The sequence below is a fragment of the Oncorhynchus nerka genome, linkage group LG24, assembly GCF_034236695.1.
Source record: "Oncorhynchus nerka isolate Pitt River linkage group LG24, Oner_Uvic_2.0, whole genome shotgun sequence".
Lineage (NCBI taxonomy): Eukaryota > Metazoa > Chordata > Actinopteri > Salmoniformes > Salmonidae > Oncorhynchus > Oncorhynchus nerka.
Genome location: NC_088419.1, coordinates 37,930,388 through 37,948,726, shown reverse-complemented (window position 1 = coordinate 37,948,726; position 18,339 = coordinate 37,930,388). Strand labels below are relative to the sequence as shown.

Sequence of the window (18,339 nt, the reverse complement as noted above, 5' to 3'; positions counted from 1 at the left end):
AGGCAAACGGGAAAACTACACTTTGTAAACTGTAGCCCAGACCTTAAACTCGAGGTCGTACAAAAGCGCAGCGTCAATTATTTGGATATGAGAGGTCCATTATTCTTGGCGGAGGACGCTGAATCTGTTCATGGTTCTTAACTACAGTGACACAACAGAGTTGACAATGCAGCACTACTCGTACTTCTAAGACATCCTCATCTCCCTTCTCATGAAAATAGCGTCTTTTCTCAGAGAATTCACCACGTTTTATCACACTGGCTCGCTCACACACACAAAGACACTGCAACGCGAAAACTAATATGAGTGACATTCCAGACGCATACAGTATATGCCTTGCGGTCCTGCTGAATTTCCAGGGAGCATGTACTGTCTGTCTGCCGTTAGTGTAATAACTCATAAAAACCTCTCACCACTGCTGGTAAAGACATTTCTAAAGTAAATGTGGCTCTGGTTGACACCGCAATGTGTGTGTAGTAGGACCGTTGTCAACATGGCACCGCCTGTCAACGTACAGTAGTCATCCTCAGTGTCGCCACGGCACCGCGGTGTATTCTAATCTCTTCTGCAGCTTCGACACAGCAATGAAAACGGTGTGACGCGGCGAACGACGTGTCAGTGTGCTACTGTTGAACATGATGAGGCCTGATGAGGAAACGTCTGGACCCAGTATGCTAGTTTGTGTGTGTATACTCTGTGCATAGCCACGGGAAGTAGGGGTGCTGAGGGTGCTGCAGCAACTCTTTAAAAAAAATCACAATTTTTATTTATTTATATATAAAGTAGTACACTGGGCCTTTACAACTCCTGCTGCAGACCGATATAGCTGGGAAAACCATTTTCTATCACAAAAGTAGCACACTGTGCCTTTCCTACCCCTGTATTCAGGGCTGGTCCGGGCCATTCTGAGACAGAAAATAACTAGAATAAAACTAGAATAGTTCCAGTAAGTAAACTTATGTTGAAAACATGTCTAAAATATGTATTTCCTAGACGTGTAAGTTGGGTTCAATTTAGGTTCTGAGTAAAAGGTGAAAAGACGTGTTTTCCGGACGTTGAAATCAGGTTCATTTTCGGGTTCTGAATGAAAGACCAGCCCAAAAACCAACATCCGTGGACATGGAAATGGAAATGGAGGCTGGTCTGGACAGCACCAAGAAAAGACATCCAAAAGACATGCACCGTCGGTCCGTGCATGTTTAATTGGGTGTAGCCTATAATGGAATTTTATGAATGCACATCTGTGTTAGGCCTACCATTTGTTAAACAGGCTGTTGCTTTGGCTTTATTAGCCCTAATTCCTGTAATCAATTTGGCTATTTAAGATTTAAATACCAGCTAACCAACTTTATCAGGAGTTATCCAGAGCCTATTTGAAATGTGTTTACACACTGGGAAATGCATGATAATTATTATATATATTTTTTTGGTATGATCAGCTCATCAAAAATATACAGATACAAACTTGAAACCACTGATCAGGACTGCAGTTGTGAGTAGCCTGATTTTGCTTTCCATATTGTCCATTTTACATCGGCCTGTCCTGTTTTTAGAATATATTGTTTGTTAAAAAGGTCAGCACATTTTGCACTTGATTGTGCGGCATTTATATGAGGCTTTTTGACCAGAGAAACCTGCGCGATGAAAAAGTGTCTGACCGTCTCATTGCATTGTCATCCATTTCTCCAGGCTGTAGGCTACAGAAGAAGCGACATGCTCTTTCTTCCATATACTATATCTGCAACATGATTTATGATAGATCAATTTTTTGGACGGAAGGTTGGTGGAGTGTGGCAGCGATTGCGTCTCTCCCACAGCTTGTCCGCTGGGAATGGACAAGCGAAAATATTTTGCGCCCTTGCCTTTTACAACGAGGGCACTGCTTATCACAGGGCGGCATCAGAGAAATTGTCATCGTTTTTCAGCAGAATTCTGGGAGATTTTCTGTGTGGTTGGAGATGCGTCTTGGTCAGTTTAGCTCCGAAAAATGGCACCATGATCAATCTACCACCGTAGGCGGTCGCCTAATCCTGCCTAACGAGTGATGCCTGTGTTAGCAGACCAATATATGCCTCTGCAGCACGGGAAATATTTATCTGCTTCACAAAAGTAGTTCACTGGGCCTTTACTACTCCTGTATTAGGGGACCGATACAGACGTCTGCAGTGCGGGAGGAAATCCCCACCCCCCCATTCCCATTACCCCCAACCCCAAAGATCTTCCCGCGGCTATGTATGTGTGTTGCGTGTGTGTATTCAGACTAAGGTGGGGGGTAGTGTTAAATTGATGAGGGATAGGGCTTAGGCATGGGTGTTGCGTGCTGACTAGAGAATCAGGAGGGTTTTCTTTTTCAGTAGCGTGCCACAAACAAGTTTACGACGTATCCATTCCATATGGTTCGTCCAGGAAACAGCCTTTATTAATACCGTTAAGAGCACGTCAAAGAGTGACTTATGGGCCAATGGGAGCGAATGTGAAGGTACATTGTCCAGGCAGATCGCTCAAGGATTGCTTCGAAATTGGACGTCTGCCTATCTTCTGAGCCGCTAGGGGCAACAGTCGGCGCTAATTACCATCAAGTAGCCTTGGGTTTTGCTGGGGCTTTGTGGATGGGTGTGGCGGATAAGCATAATTCCTTGAATCTGATTCAGAAGGTTGTGTGTTCAATCCCAGTGGTAGACACTCCTTTTTTAAAATATATATATATTATTTTAACCCTATCCCAAACCTTCACGCTTACCTTAAACATTCGGAATGAGTGCCTAAACGTCATGTTTTAAACCCTTTACCCTTAACCTTCAAATTTGACATGTGGTCGTCTAATTCTGCAGTGAGACTGTGAGAGGTTGTTGACATTGTTGGTGACGTTTAACAAATAAAAGAGGGAGTAAAAAAAAGATAGAAAGAAAAACATTCTCAGGGGGCCCCGTTGGCTTTCGTACGAAGACCATATGCCTCCTCGGCCTGTCAGGAGAGAATCGAGATGGCGGTGGGCCCCTTTGGGGTTCGTACGAAGACCAAATGCCTCAGCATAGCAGGGAGACGGTGGCCATGTTAGCGGCCATGTGTCCAGGTGTTGTCTTTTAATTGGCATTTCCGCAAGTAATAAAGATTTTAATTTGCTCTTGCTTTTAAAGTGCTTTCATGCTATCTCCAAAATGATGTAATTTGCCAGGCGTCCCGGGCAGGGTAGCAGCAGCCTCAACCCTGCTTGCATTGGTGGAGAGGTGCGCACACACACGCATGCACATGCGCACACACACACTCTCTCTTCACTTAAAGGTTGTGAGCTCCCGGCGAGAGGCCACTGTCGGGGATTTCCAGGAATATGTTTTCACTTAAGACTCAAAACACCATAAAGAGAGGTAGTAGTTTGCACAATAAACGTACACTTTCATTTCATTTTGAGCCCTTCCACTGCGGTTTTAGCTGGTGGCTTATGTTTGTAACGTATAAGAGAGCTGGGGGGCAGTGTATAAAACAAACGTTTGATAATTTGAGGTTATGGAATTTCCTTTGATGTGTGCAGTGGGGTTTGTTTCTAGTTTTTGGACAGAGATAGGGAATGTGTTTGTTTACCCAACATCAAACCTTTGCTGCTTCCTATAAACCAAGACAAAACACTTTTGTTTTCATCCCATTTTAATAATTATAATTTGAAACACCTTTAGTGTAAGCAATTTAAACGGGAATCAGGCCCACAACATGTTTACGACTTCTCACCATAGAAACCTGCCATGTCTAATCTTAGTTAGTTTGAAAGCTCCCTCTCTCTCACCCTTCTAATCAAGATTCAGGAAGGAGATAGGTCTCCAATTACTTATATGCTAATGACCTGAGAGTAAATATACAGGGATGTTATTATTTAGGGGGGGGGGGGGGGACATTTTAAAAGTTATTTTCCTGTTTATGTAGTGCGGATGCCTAGGGGACATGACCAGAGCCAAGTGTTAGTAAGCTGGGCGTGTCGGGACGTGTAACACTGACCTGACTCATTTGGCTGAGACAGATCAGGTGATTCACCAGAGGATTAAACTCAACCTCAAGTTCAACCTGTCAGGCTGTGACAAGGAATTAACATAGAGTACAAACTACATTAGATCAACAAACAGCTAGGTACTGAAAACGGACTCAAGACTAAGTTGACACTCAAACAAAGGTTTTTAGCATCAAAACTATATTCTGAGAAACATACAGTTCAAATATGGCAGCAATTAGACAAAACATGGCTTGAAAAGTAAGAAGAAACTTTAAGTGGAAAAAATAATTTTTCATAACTTGTTTGAATCTTTTTTTATGCCTGGCACTGTTTTTAAATGTTAGACCTCCCCTGTGCCTATCAGAATTCCAGGAGCAGCAGCATCGCCAAAGAACACAAAAACAAGCTGTTCGCTATCACCGCATTCCCATGGGATTGGATCCACCAGGGTGTGCCCATCCCGCACAAACATACACATACACACTGCACGCCACACACACACACACTTCCATCCCGTAATGAGGTGGGAGTTTACAGTCCCAAAAGGCCTCAGAAAGGAGGCTATCTGTGCGAGCGATTAGCCAGTCCCGCTCTTGAATCAGCCACAAGAGAAAAAGGGATCAAGATTCCTGAGATGTGGGATGTGGGGCCTGCAGTGTTCATTCACACACTTCCTGTGAAGTTCCCAGAGGCTCTGAAGCAACGCTGATCTGGCAGTTCGAAGCTGAAACAGCAACAGCAGGCAGGGAGAGTAAACAAAGCCCTGAAAAAGAAACAAATAAATGCTCCAACCCCCTGTTACCAGCCCAGTAAGTTATGGTTGTTTTGGAACTGATATGGGATGATGAGTTAGTTCATTTAAGTTTTAACAGAAACCAGTTTGTTCCTTTCCTAATTGGCAAGTTTTGTATGGATTTAGCCTGAAGAAAATATGACTAACACCAACAATCTCACACCTCTGTCCTCTCTCCTCAGGTGGAACGGAGGAACATAAAAGAACTATAGAAATCATCTAGTTAGACAGGAGAGGCCCCAGTTCCAACAAAGCAGGCGCCTGTCATTTCCCCCCTCGAGCATTAGACAGTAAAACACACACCTCGGCTGCTGTCTCTGTTCAAAGCACAGAGCCTGTGCAGTTTCTGAGCGAGTGGTAAATCGACAGTGGGTTTGAGTGCTAAATGTGCTTGCTAAATGCGCTCTGTCCTCATGTTCATAGCCTACAGCTCTCAATCCACCTGGGCGCTCCTCTAGCCCTGCGTCATGTCTGACTCCTGACCCTCCTGAACTGTACATTATGGATGGCCCTCCCTTCAGTGAAATATATATTTTACCCAACCCTCCCTGCACACGCAAAAAAAAGCCAATAACATGTCTACCATTTACACTCTCTTCTTGTACAGACCAGAGCCTTAGGTATGCACTTTCAGAAGCTGTTCTTCTTCATGTCAGCATTACATGGCAACGTAGCAATTTTGATTGTGCACATGGCTGTGGGCTAGTAGGATGTGGGTTTCGACAACCGCCTCGGACAAGAGCGGAGGGGAGAGATCTTCTTTGTAGGAGAAAAAATATACGATTCATGCAATTCGATGTAATTTTACATGAGCAGGTTGACGACTATTGGGATGAATCTCGTCCCGGAGGCAGAACTGAGCGATTTCTGCATTGTAAAAATTATCTGAGCATGCACTTTGTATAGTATAACTATAGGCATTCTTTCATTTTATTGAGGCCACAGGCACAGCGTGCACCTGATTTTTCGCAGCCAGCAGAGAATCAGGGATGAGGGGCAGAATTGGGCAATTTAGAAATGTAATCGATTACAAATTACATGACCCTCTACTAGACTAGATCAAAAAAATACTAAACCCTTCCCCTGACTGAAATTGGAAAAACATGGCCCTCCCCCATTTTTCTCCAGGTCCCAGTTCCAGAAATGTCAAACAGTCCCTAACTCCTCTTTTTTTTCTCAGTGAATCTCTTGGAACTCCCCCCCATCATTCCCCTGATAACTCCCCCAGGTGCCCTCTGGTGCCCTCTGACCTCTCCATCGCCTCTGCCTCTCTGTGAGCCTGCTCTCACATTCCTCCAAGACACCCCAGCCCTGAAACACGAGACCACAGTGAGCTCATCGCCACTCTCAGGATTTAAACAACATAACAAAAAAAGACAACCATTGTTGGACGGGTTCGAACTGGTTGCGTGTGTGAAGGTTCAGGCTGCTCAGGGGTTAAGTTACATACACTCCTCACACAAGAGGAGGAAGCGAAACGACTGCCGGCGTCCTGCTCTGTCTCTCTCTCTTTCAGCTCTTTCTCTCCTCTCTGACTGGTGCCCGTAGTTTCCTCCAGACACACGCCTGCCGCTTGCTACATGCTGCCCGACAGCCACTGCGCTCTTTTAAGATAACGAGCCCTCACTACCCTGCCGTCCGGGAGCTGTCCTGGGATGCGTGTGTAACTCCGGGAGGTCGCCGCTCTCTCTCTGACCCTGATTTGACCACCAGCTGCCTCCAAAACGGTAAGAGCCCCTCTTCTAATGAGTGTCTGACAACATGTGAGAGAAAGTGAGAGAGAGAGAGAGAGAGAGAGCGTGAGAGACTAACAACACCCCACAGCACTTAAAGCAAAGCTCCAAACTCAAACTCCCTGGATCTTTGTGATTCAGGCTGAGATAGCTGGGAGAGCAGAGAAGACACACTTAATCGGTGCAATCATAATTAAACCAATCAGTGCGTCTGCATAAAGAGGGAGAGTTTGAGCGAAGGAAGAAAGTACTCCCGAAAGGGAGCCACTGGATCTGAATACAAGGAAGCTATTTCTAAAATGTAAATGGTGCTATTAGATACAGTAGTCTATGCATTTTTAAGGCATTGGAGAGAAAAAAATCCAGTTCATTGACTGTTGTACAATTTGAGCTATGTATTTTTGGCCAGTGAACCTTGTTTGTGTAGTGTTTACTACGATCATTCCCTTGTGAAACGTTTCAGAAAGATTGTAATGCGTTCAGACAGAGCAAACCTAGAATGACTTGTGGTATTTTTATAGCCTGATAAAGTAGGATATTATTCTGGGAAGCTGAGAAAGACAGGCTCTTAGGAGTAGCCTGGAAATTGTGAAGATAATGGTACATCGTAAAAGCTGGTACACACTTTTGATATCTTGTTTAAATATTTTTGAATCACTTTCCAAATTAATATTATAAAATATTTGGTGAGGCGTAGCAATAATTCACTGCTACTTATCAGTGAGAGGTGTTGTTCATTTAATGGGCTTTTATCTGACTGCTGTATACTCTTACGTTAAAATCAAAATTATCAAGAAAAACATTTAGACGCATTAGCCCAACCGTGGAAGAGCTCTGGTTGTGAATTAATTAAAAAAGGATAAAAAAGAGGATATGATTTGATTGTAGATACCTTCTTTTCACACTTTGTTTGCACTGGGGGTTCTCATACAGTTTTAATTTCAGTGAAAAAGCAGGAACTCATAAGGCCCTTGCCAAAACTGCAGTTTGATTATTGAACAATTATTGATCAAACCCCCACAATATTTTTGTAATACTACCATGTAAAATTGTATTATCCCTCCATTCAAATAACACATTTCTTCAGAAACCAGAACTCTATTCACATACTATTTAATCATGATGTAACTATGACATCAGAACAACATATTGCTACTTGCTACGTGATAGGAGCATCAGGTTTGGTAGCAGGTTTGATACCACTACAAAGAACAGTTACAGGTCTCCACATAGAATACGTCATACCAACCCTCGCTTTAGGTGCCTCGGTAGTGCATGACCTAAATCTCCATCAGTGTCTTGAGTCATATGACTGTCGGGAAACTCAGTCATGAATCAAGCATCGTGTAGAGCAGCAACTTGGACTCAGGGCACAGCCCAGAAATGCGGGTAGGGAGGCCAGGAAGAGCAGAGCATACATGGCAAACTGAGAGCCTGGCATAAGGAACTGTACTGAGTTATAACCTACTGCCTTCAACACTCACCTTCTTCTGGGCATCAGAAAAAGGGGGAGAGAGAAATGGCCTCCCGCAGACGATAGAAAAATAGAACCAAATACCAGTGGGTAATGTCATTAGTGCTAAAGGAATGGATCATGTGTAATTGACCTAAAAAGTCTATATGTGGAAAAATATACTGGACTAGAATTTGTGAGCTAACTTTTCCTTGGAACTTGATGACAGATTAATGTAAATAAAATACAAATGTTGTGTGTCTGAATAATTGAAAAAGTATTATCCTAAAATAGTGCATAAGCATAGTACGATATATCAAATAGTTTGATTATTTACATTTTCACCATCAGCCACATTTAATTAGTTCCCACTGGGCACAGACATCAATTCAATAGCTAGTTTTGATTTACATTTGGTTGAGTTGTCAATTAATGTGAATTCAACATGAAATAAACAAAAAATGTCACGTGTCATTGGATTTAGGTTCAAAGTTGGGTGAAAAAAAGACAACTCCCATATGTTGATGACTTTCTTCAAATCCAATCGGTTATCCACATTGATTTAATATCATTACATTGCATTTTTTTGTTTGGAATGACATAGACACATTAGCATCTTTGATTCCACCAGTTTTTGCCCACTGGGTTGTTTCAAAATTGAGCCCAAATACCAGATAAAAAAAATATGAATTTTGTATATTTATACGTCAATGATTTTTATTTATTGATATGATTATTAAAAAAAAATAAAGATGAATCTATAACACAAAAACATTATTTTATCTGATTCTAACCCACTTTCAGATTAATCACTTAAAATGGTTTAGCCTTCTCGTGATAACTGCGCTGTGCGCGTCCTCTCTTGGCTGGAGCATGGATATCCAGAGAGCAAAGTAGTTTGTGACTGACTGAATTCTGAGAGTCATTTTATTGGCTGTGAGCAGCAAGTCTGGAAGGGCCATTGTTGTTTGTTTTGGAACGTTCAGAATGCGGCCAAGAGAGCACTCTGGAGCTCCGAGCTGCCAGCATCCAAGGCTTCCCGCGCAGTCTCTCTCGCTCTCGCTCTCTCTCACTCGCTCTCTCTCTCGCTCTCACTCGCTCTCTCTCTCTCTGTCTCTCTCTCTGTCTCTCTCTCTGTGTCTCTCTCGCTCGCTCTCTCTCTCTCGCTCGCTCTCTCTCTCTCTCTGCCTCTCTCTCTGTCGCTCGCTCTCTCTCTCGCGCTCTCTCTCTCTGTCTCTCTCTCTGCTTCTCGCTCGCTCTCTCTCTCTTTCGCTCGCTCTCGCTCACAGTCTCTCTATTTTCTCCTCTGTCCAGCCACCGTCACAGTGGACTCATTTAACAGGCATCACGTCTCTGACCACTGCCCACCGACTCCCCCTTCATGCCTTAGTGCCTCTTCCACTCTCAATCAGACACTAAACCATCAGTCATTATTCATGTTGCTGTTGCAACATCTATTCCATTCCATATCATTCATCGCGGATATAGTCTGAATTCATTGAGGTTTAGTCAACAAATACATTAGCACATATCCAAGATAAACTTTGTGGACCTTGTGCAAGCCTGGCAGGCAGATCTCTTATCCATGTGGCCCATGATGTGGGGGTGGAGTGTGTGTGTGTGTGTGTGTGTGTGTGTGTGTGTGTGTGTGTGTGTGTGTGTGTGTGTGTGTGTGTGTGTGTGTGTGTGTGTGTATGTATTGGTTTGGCAGTAGCCCAACAGAGGGCTGTAGGCCTGGGCAGCAGTGTGATCACCTCTCTGCCTTTTATCAGCCAGAGGGAGAAAGTACTCTCCCCTCTCCCTGCCTATCTTCCAGCAGCCAGTAATACCAGCCAAGCCACTCACATTTTCACATGACCCACAGACCTGGCCTGGAGCAAAGCAAGGCTAAACTATCATATCCCACGACACACCTTATTTTTGATTGTCAAAAAAATTGACAGTCCTACAGCTAAACATCTGAGAGAAAGCTTTTGACAAGCCAACTTATCTCAGGCTTAAAAATCAGGTCCACAAAACTGGTTGACTGGCTGGCCTCATTCATATTCTGTCAGAGCTGTTCAAACTTAATGAGTCAGATGTGTTTTTGCTCCGAGAACGGAGAGAAAGTGCATGTGTTTCAATAATCCACATCAAACGAGGCGCTATGTCAGGGGAGGGTTACGCATATATTTTCCTAGTTATTCCCATCCAACACCAGTAAGCAGGACAGGAGCAGCGATGACAGGAAGAGGTATTGTTTTGATCAGGCAGTAGGAGAGGCAGCCAGGACCAGGATGTTGTTTTCCTGCATTGGGCAGCTAGGACATATGGAGGATATTAGGCTCTGTTATTTTTCTCTCTCAGCCTGACACTGCAGCCCTAGTGAAACATGACTCAGGATGAATGGGTCTTTTAGACCAGTGTCTGTCTTCCCACACATTGTACTGGGATTTTTTTATTTTTAAGAAACACACGCATGAACGCACTCAGAAACGCACGCCCACACGCACACACACAGAGAGCTATCAGATACCTCACGCTGACCCAGCTCTGCCTCTCTCCCCTCCCCAATCCTTTTTTGGTGGTTTCTATTCCCATAATGTTATCCCTGATAGAAGAGAAGAAGAAAAAACCTCCTTCTGTCTGAATACAGATAAACAAGACATTGACTGACTGTGGTTGTCTATATTCCTAAAGTAGGCTACCATCCTGAATTGGCTAGTTGGACTCAATGAAACAAAAATCTCTGGTGCATCAGCAGTTTTCCATTTGTTATGTCAGTCACTCAGTTATCCCATGTCAGCAGTGCTCTGCTATATGCAGAGGGGGTCCAGATTTAGAGGGAGGGGCCAATACGCAGAGGGGGCCTATACGCAGAAGGGGCCTATTCGCAGAAGGCGCTCCCAATCCAAATCGCTCTTAGGGACCCACACTGGTTTAGGCCCAGAAGGGCCCAATTGACTCTTAGGGCCCATATTCAGAGCCCCTTTGTTTTGATTCTGTCTGAATCGCTGCGGGTTGGACCTCCTTATTAGATTCTGTCTGTGTTTCCACTTGCGGTGCAGACAAGCCTCTGACAGCCTTTATCCAGTTACATCTGAGCCCAACAGCGCTGGGGCTCACTTTTATTCTGCCATTATGAGGGCAGAGGGCTCCTAATGCATATCGCTAATGCCACCTGGAGTTAGAGCAAACAGGGCTGACTGCCACACAGCGGGGCTCCAACGCCACGGCAACAACCCACCGTTTAAACTCAAACAAACTGCAGCCAACCAATCAGAGGGAGTGTCTCAGCCTTGGGCTGACCAGGGTGATTTTAGCCAGTGAGAGTTATAGAGACATATTTAATGGGCTTGCTCGCATCTCTCTTGGAGGGTACAGCAGATCAGGGCTGTCATTTGCTGGAATGTTCTTGTTCCTGGGAGTTTTTTTTTGCTGCATCGCGTGATGAAGTAGTTAGACTACACATGTCAAGGTTTCGTGTGTGTGTGTGTGTGTGTGTGTGTGTGTGTGTGTGTGTGTGTGTGTGTGTGTGTGTGTGTGTGTGTGTGTACGTCTGTGTGTATGTTCAGTCAGACAGTACAGAGACCTGTAGTTCTGAAATCTGTATCGTGTCCATTAATTCAGCTCATTCGAGGTGGGATCGGATGGCCTTCCCAGAATCCCCCAGGGACCCCGGCGTTTCTCTTTGAGGGTGCCTCGTCGTCCCCACATGATACAGGATTAAATTTCAAACCCCTCAGCATATCGCCCAGCAATTGCCTTCTACTGCAATTTATTATGGCACATTAAAAGATTCCAAGAAGTGAGTGAGTTTGTGTTGGCACTAAAACAACGGCGGTCAGTTACATCTCCTTCACACTCAGCGTAGCTAGAAGAGTCACCCTTTTTTGTTTCTGCTGAGCTCTAGCTGTTGCAACATCAAGCCCCTAAAAAAATCTGTCTGTTGCCACTTTTCCATAACAATATCAAAGAAGAGGAGATGGCTGTGGGCCCATTGGTTGACCTGGTCTCCTGGGGCATATAGGCTTACCGGCTCAGAATATGCACTGAGCAGCATCAAAGCCCAGAGCGCTAAGGCTGATAGCTTGTGGTGACATTGCACTGTGGGACTGAGGCAGTCGCGGCCACCATTACACGTATGCCCTGGATCAGCCAGTTAGAATCAATTTTCCACCCAAGATGTCTCCCTGCCTCCCACATGTTGTTGAAGCATATGGCCCATTGAAGCAAGAGGAAAGACAGACAGAGGGAAAAATAAGTCCAGTGGCACTGCTGAAAAAATACAGACCGACACTAGCCTACAGGAAAAGTGCACTAAACTGCAGAAAAAAAACGATACAAAAAGGCAAGAAACAGAAGCAGTTTTTACTAAGAACATTTCGAGCAAAACCAGTGAATTCCTACTGGATTAAAACTTAAAGTTGTCCTCTTACTGTGTAAAGCCACATCATGATCTACTAAACCCTTCTCTCATCTCCATACAACCACATAGGCTGTGAATTTCAACACTACTTCTGCTGTAGCTATTTTCAGAACATAGGACTGTATCAATTCAAGATTTCTCGCCGGTAGGTCTTTGCAAGTCGACATGACATTCCTGGGCGAGTCTGTTTTGTGCCGCGCTATTTCAAATGCACTCATGAGTGGAATTTGTTTTGCTTCACTTGAATGTTGCAAGTCAAATGCCATGGAAAAGACTGCCTTTAAAACACGCTCATCCTGGGTGTGGTACGTCAATGAAAAGAAATGTGACTTTGTGTGTGTGTGTGTGTGTGTGTGTGTGTGTGTGTGTGTGTGTGTGTGTGTGTGTGTGTGCGCGCGCATCTCTGTAATATGGCTTGGATTTGTGGATGCACTCCCGCGTATGTGTGTGTGTGTGTGTGTGTGTGTGTGTGTGTGTGTGTGTGTGTGTGTGTGTGTGTGTGTGTGTGTGCAGGCATGCCAGTGTGTGTGTGTATTGACATCTATATGTGAAAGCCCATTACGCAGGGGAATATGTCTATACATGGAGACAATAGGGGTCAAGTGTTCTCCTTTTACACAGAGCAAACACTCACTCAGGGAGAGGAGACGAAGTGTTGGCCCTGAGAAAATAGTCCCCCAGTGTCTACTGTCTATATAGGCTACAATACCAAACCTGTCACTGGAACCAGATTAGAAAACGATGAAGCTTGAAACGCCCGTTGAATAAATGTATAAGGCATTTTTAGTCGATATTCTTCAAGAATCAATGAGTATATATCATTAAATTATCAAAACATTTGCCTTTGACCATCCCCCTTTGTCATTTTTTAAATTCCCTTATATAAAAAAAAACAGTATCTCTAGAATTGTAAAAGTATTAGGATGATTGGAACATTTTACTGTAGATATACAGTAGCTGCCTGTACATTAATGTACTTGATTAATAAACAATAAAAGGAGTTAAGCAATCTAGTAGGAACACTACACAGAGAGACGTCTGAATCCAAATTAGACTGAAACAAATATAGTTGACATTTCCCTTATAACTAAGGAAATACAACAACAACAAAAAGCCTTTACAAAACTGTCTAGCCCTTAACTAAGGACAAAGGTGTTCTTTTTTAAATCCTTGAACAAGAAACAGATTATGAGGTTTGGACGTTGATTCAACAAACACACCGCTAATTACCTCCATCGATTAAAATCATTAGCGTTTTTGACACTACACATTTAAGTGCTCATTACTCGTGCTTTAGGTTAGCATGAAAAAAATGCACCAGTACACTGGAGTATGCATGGTAGTGTGTTTTTCTTCTCCGATGCATCCAACACCACCACGGTTTTTCTCTGCAGATGTTCACGGCCCCCAAAAAAAGAAGAAGAAGCCATATCAACAACCTGAACATTCTCCTGCTGTCACAACAGAAATCTCCATAATGAGATATAATAAGCTTTAGGGTTTTGGCCGAGTACGCCACGTATTTTTCTGTTACAGACTCGCATTTAACTCTCTCCATCTGCTAACACTCGTAGAGTACAGCGAGCAGCTCGGTTTTCCTTCCATTCTCCGGCATTCTACTATGGCCTGGTGGAGAGTAGGGAGAGTTATGTGGCTGTTGATGAGTTGTGCTGAGTTTAGAGCTCCGGAGTGAGCGGCCTTTGACCCTGTTCCTTTGGAAGACTATCAGTCATTAGAAATCCCTCATTTTCACTCCACAGTGTAAAAGCCAGAGTGGCATCCGCCTCAATAAGAGCCCAGCAAAAAGAATCGCCTCCATTGGAGGAAATTGACTGTGGGTAAAGAGGGAGAGTTTGAGGGTGAAGTTATTCTTTGGTATTTATCGGCTCTGGCTGGCTCGGTAAACAACGCGAGGGAAGAATCAAGTCAGGCTTTTTTCCCCAGTAAGTACTGTGAGTATTAAGGAGGTGACAAGTAGCTTTTATAAAATCCTTTAATGACCACAGAAAGGATCCCTGTTGAAATGTATATTTTCATTCATCAGGCCCTATGCTATGGCACTATTCTATAGGCCTACTGTGTATCCTCGACTGAAGCCATACTTTACTGTGCAATTTACTGTAAACGGCTGAATGACAGCTATATCAAACTAATTGTTGTGTTGTTTTAAGAGCTGATTGTCTAGTGACAGGAAATGCTTTTATTAATCTAGGCTTTATAGTTGTTGTTTTTTTACAACTTATTTATCTGGTAAGAAAGCAGGTGTTGTTTGTATTCAGAATGTATCTTCTCTGAAACCAGAGAAAACACTGCTGATTGATCTCAGTTAAATGAATTCCCGTTCACCTGATACTAATCCAGTAGATGATTTCATGGTCTTCCCGAGGGCGTTTTTCGCAAAAGAGCGTATTCTCAATCAACATGCCTTGAGACACTGATCAGCTCGTGACACAGAAGGTCAATTATGTGCTTTAAACCTTAATAGACCAATGAACTACTTGTGAAAGGGAACCTGATCCTAGATCTATCAACTTCTCGGTGTAGAATTACTGTATTATGTTAGCTTCAACAGAGCCAATACTATAGGCTCTCATTGTTGAGTTAAACTGAACAAGTGAGTAATGGAGCAGTTGGCCTTTGTTCTACTTGGGGGGGGGGGTGACAGAGGAGGGAGGGAGGGTAGGGGTAGATGTTTGGCTACGCAGAGCAGGAAAAGAAAACGCTGCTGCATTGACAAGAGCGAAAGGGTGTAATTGCTGCCTGGGAAGGGGAAGTGTGAGAGAGGGAGAGCAAGGAATTACCTGACACTCGGTGTGTGTGTGTGTGCCTGACACTAGGCTGTTTGTAATTAAATGCTGTCAGTGAGCCGGATAGGTCGGAGTGCGTTGTGAGATTAGTAGGCTCAACTGGGCACGCTCAGTGGCGGTTCTGTTTGCTCTACCTCACCCTGTCTTGTATCCAGTGTAGAAGCCAAGAAAAACTCCAGCAAGAGAAGTGACAGGTCTCTCCTCCTCCCTATCACCATTGTGATCTCTCTCTCCCCCCACCTCTCCCTATTCTTGGCATAGTTCAGCTTGGATTCCTCTCTGTAAAGGTAATAACAATGACTTTCTGACTGTGTTACTGAAGTGCTCTGATGAATGCTGGGGAGTTGAAAGCGCTACTTTCTCTGACACCTGTAGGCAGTGGTGTGTGTGTGTGTGTGTGTGTGTGTGTGTGTGTGTGTGTGTGTGTGTGTGTGTGTGTGTGTGTGTGTGTGTGTGTCTTAGCACTCATCTGTGTCTGTACGCGTGCATGCATGTGAATGAGACCCATACCCAAACTGACACAATTCAGTTGGCCATACTTCCCTTTCACGTAATCTCGTTCCTCTACTGGTCGGATGAGCATAGGGTTTCATAACGCAAGATGGAAGAGAGCCTGTCTCTTGTCAGAGAGAGCACTCACCTGAAACAATGTTTCAGGTGATAATAAAACAGGTTTAATTGAGTTACTTTTCCCTCAACTTCTTTCTCTTAGTTTCTAGCAAGTCAAGCTAGTTCACAAAGAGCAGCTAATGATAGCTAACTAATTAAAAGCTAGGCTAGGTTGAAGATGGTGTAGCTACACCTCATAAACAAATGTCATGACCATCACAAGAAACTTTTCAGAATTAAAACGTGAGGCTACATATAATATAATTGGCTTAACATCCAATGTTGTACGCAAACGGACTGCAAATTTGGGATGTGAATGGGGCGTTACATTCTTGCATGCATATGTATGTGAAGACAGCATAAAGGGCTCCATTTATAAGCTATTCTTGTTAGCCAATCAGTTGAACTGGACCGAAGCCAACGCTCAAGTCCTGAGATGGGTTTTCTAACACAACCCCTGTGCCACACGACAGTTACCGTTCCCCCAACAAAGTCCAGACATGCACAGATAGCTAGAGAGGAATGTGCTAAGACTCTCCTTCCAAAAGATACATTTAAGAGGACATTGTTTGATCCTACATCTCTCTGGCAAACTGCCTCCCCCACAAAATATCTCTAAAACACTTCCATGTGCACATCTAGAGCATTCCCCTGTTCTGACTACCAATCCCAGGCTTTTCACCTCAAAGTCACTGGACGCCCAGGAGAAAACAGATACTCATGAGAAATACCTGCTCACTTTAATTGGGGAAAGGGGGATATATTCAACTGACATGTGTCTTCAGTGGGTTAACTGCCTCGCTCAGGGCAGAACGACAGATTTGTACCTTGTCAACTCAGGGATTGATTCGATCCAGCAACCTTTCAGTTCCTGGCCCAACACTCCTACCTGCCATAACAGATTCGAATAACGCCGGGGGAATTTTTGACATGCCTCACACCTGTTGACTATTGTTTTCGATTTCTCAGGGAAACAGAGCCAAGGTTGTTTTATTACAGTCATAATCTCACACTGCAGACATATCCGTGTGTTAAGGGGACTTTAGATGCTTTAACAACAGTTGTCGGGCAGGACAGACCTCGATGTCAAATAGAAGTGTCGGATCTAAGGTCGTGGGGAGAACAAAGGGGTTCACTGTTTGTGGGAATACCACTTCACCGTTTCGCCGACGCAAACCTACCGACCTGCTGTTTAAATGAGTTTGTCTTTGCCCTTTTTTTCAGTTTGTTTTCCTCGTGCCTGCTGTTAATGTGAATGTGGTTCAGCAAAACTGTGGCATGCACAGCGAAATTACACACACTGCTTTGACAGTGCAGTGATCACGCTAAAGCCACCCTAAACCACCACATTAATCACAACAACAGTCTCAACAAGTAGTTCGGCATGACAAATGTGTGTGTGGGCAGTGTGTGCACACGCACAGCAAGGAGGACATGGCGCTTAGTATATGCACTACACACATCAAGATTGTGTTTAATCAGAACCAGGCTTGCTTGCTGTATGTGGCGAAACATTGCAATGAACACGTGGGCTGAATGGCACGTCCATACAACAAAATCTGATTCTGTTCTCAGGGTTCTAAGAACGTTTTTTTTCTTCTTTTTGACAGATCACAATAGTACACAGTACTAGCAGTAAATACACCATGCAGAACAAGGATGCTGCTGCATCTAAATATAACACAACATAGTCTCCGCTCCTTTTGGTGTACAAGAACATGGAATTGATGCATTAATTTTCTTAGCATCGTACTCCTAGATATAGGATTCAATAGGGAAAGCATTTCAAGGCACAAACTAGAAACATCGGTTTAGAAAGTAAGAAATTCCTTGACAAATGTCAATATGCAGAAATTGCTCTACAATTTCCTGTTTGCTAAAATTCGAATAGTTTGCCTAATTTCAGTTTGTGACAAAACAAGGAGACGTGTAGAGAATCATTGTATAACCTAAAACACGTTTGAAGCTGGTGTACAAAACGGAAGAACGGGAAGCATAGAAATAGCGAACAAATCTCTCGCTTCTTAGACTTGCTTTCAATGAGAATGACCGATATAGAATTCAAAGTTCTATGTGAATTTGGTCTTGTTGTCCAAAAAGTTACATGTTGCATCTTTAAGTTCGCAAAGAAAATGAAATGTGACAAAGCTAAAGAGTTCAGTTGCTTCAGACAAATGGAAAATCTAACTAATGGAACTGCCCTCATGGGCAAAACCACATAACATTCATATCAAAGCCAATACATCTACCACATGAATTTCTAACCATGCAATCAGGGCCTTTGGCAAGTCAATGAATACTGTTGATCAGCCAGACGATAAGGGGAACCAACAGTGCACTGGAACTTTGTATGAAAGCAATGTTCTTATGAGTTATAAGACTGTTGATATCAGACCTTAGTTATAGGAATATTGTCCTATCGCAAATCTCTGCAATTTAATCTAGGAGCAACAAATCAAACCCATGACTGGAAGAAAAAAAGGGAGAGAGTTTAAACCTCCAAAGAGTTGACAGTCCGTATCATTGACAAGATTACATTGAGTATCTGAGAGGAAAA

At 43.5% G+C, this 18,339-nt stretch overlaps 1 protein-coding gene across 4 annotated transcripts in view; it reads left to right on the top strand.

The window, feature by feature from the left end:
- The first annotated feature begins 6,181 nt into the window (after nt 1-6,181).
- The window catches only part of LOC115107946 (leucine-rich repeat transmembrane protein FLRT2-like), a 116,110-nt gene continuing 103,952 nt past the window's right edge, over nt 6,182-18,339 (top strand). For 3 of the 4 annotated variants that reach the window (XR_010460889.1, XR_010460890.1, XR_010460888.1), the window contains exon 1: nt 6,182-6,499. The gene's annotated coding sequence lies outside the window, so the exon portion shown is untranslated. The remainder of the gene's footprint in view (nt 6,500-18,339) is intronic. The other variant, XM_029631751.2, reaches the window with a different exon arrangement.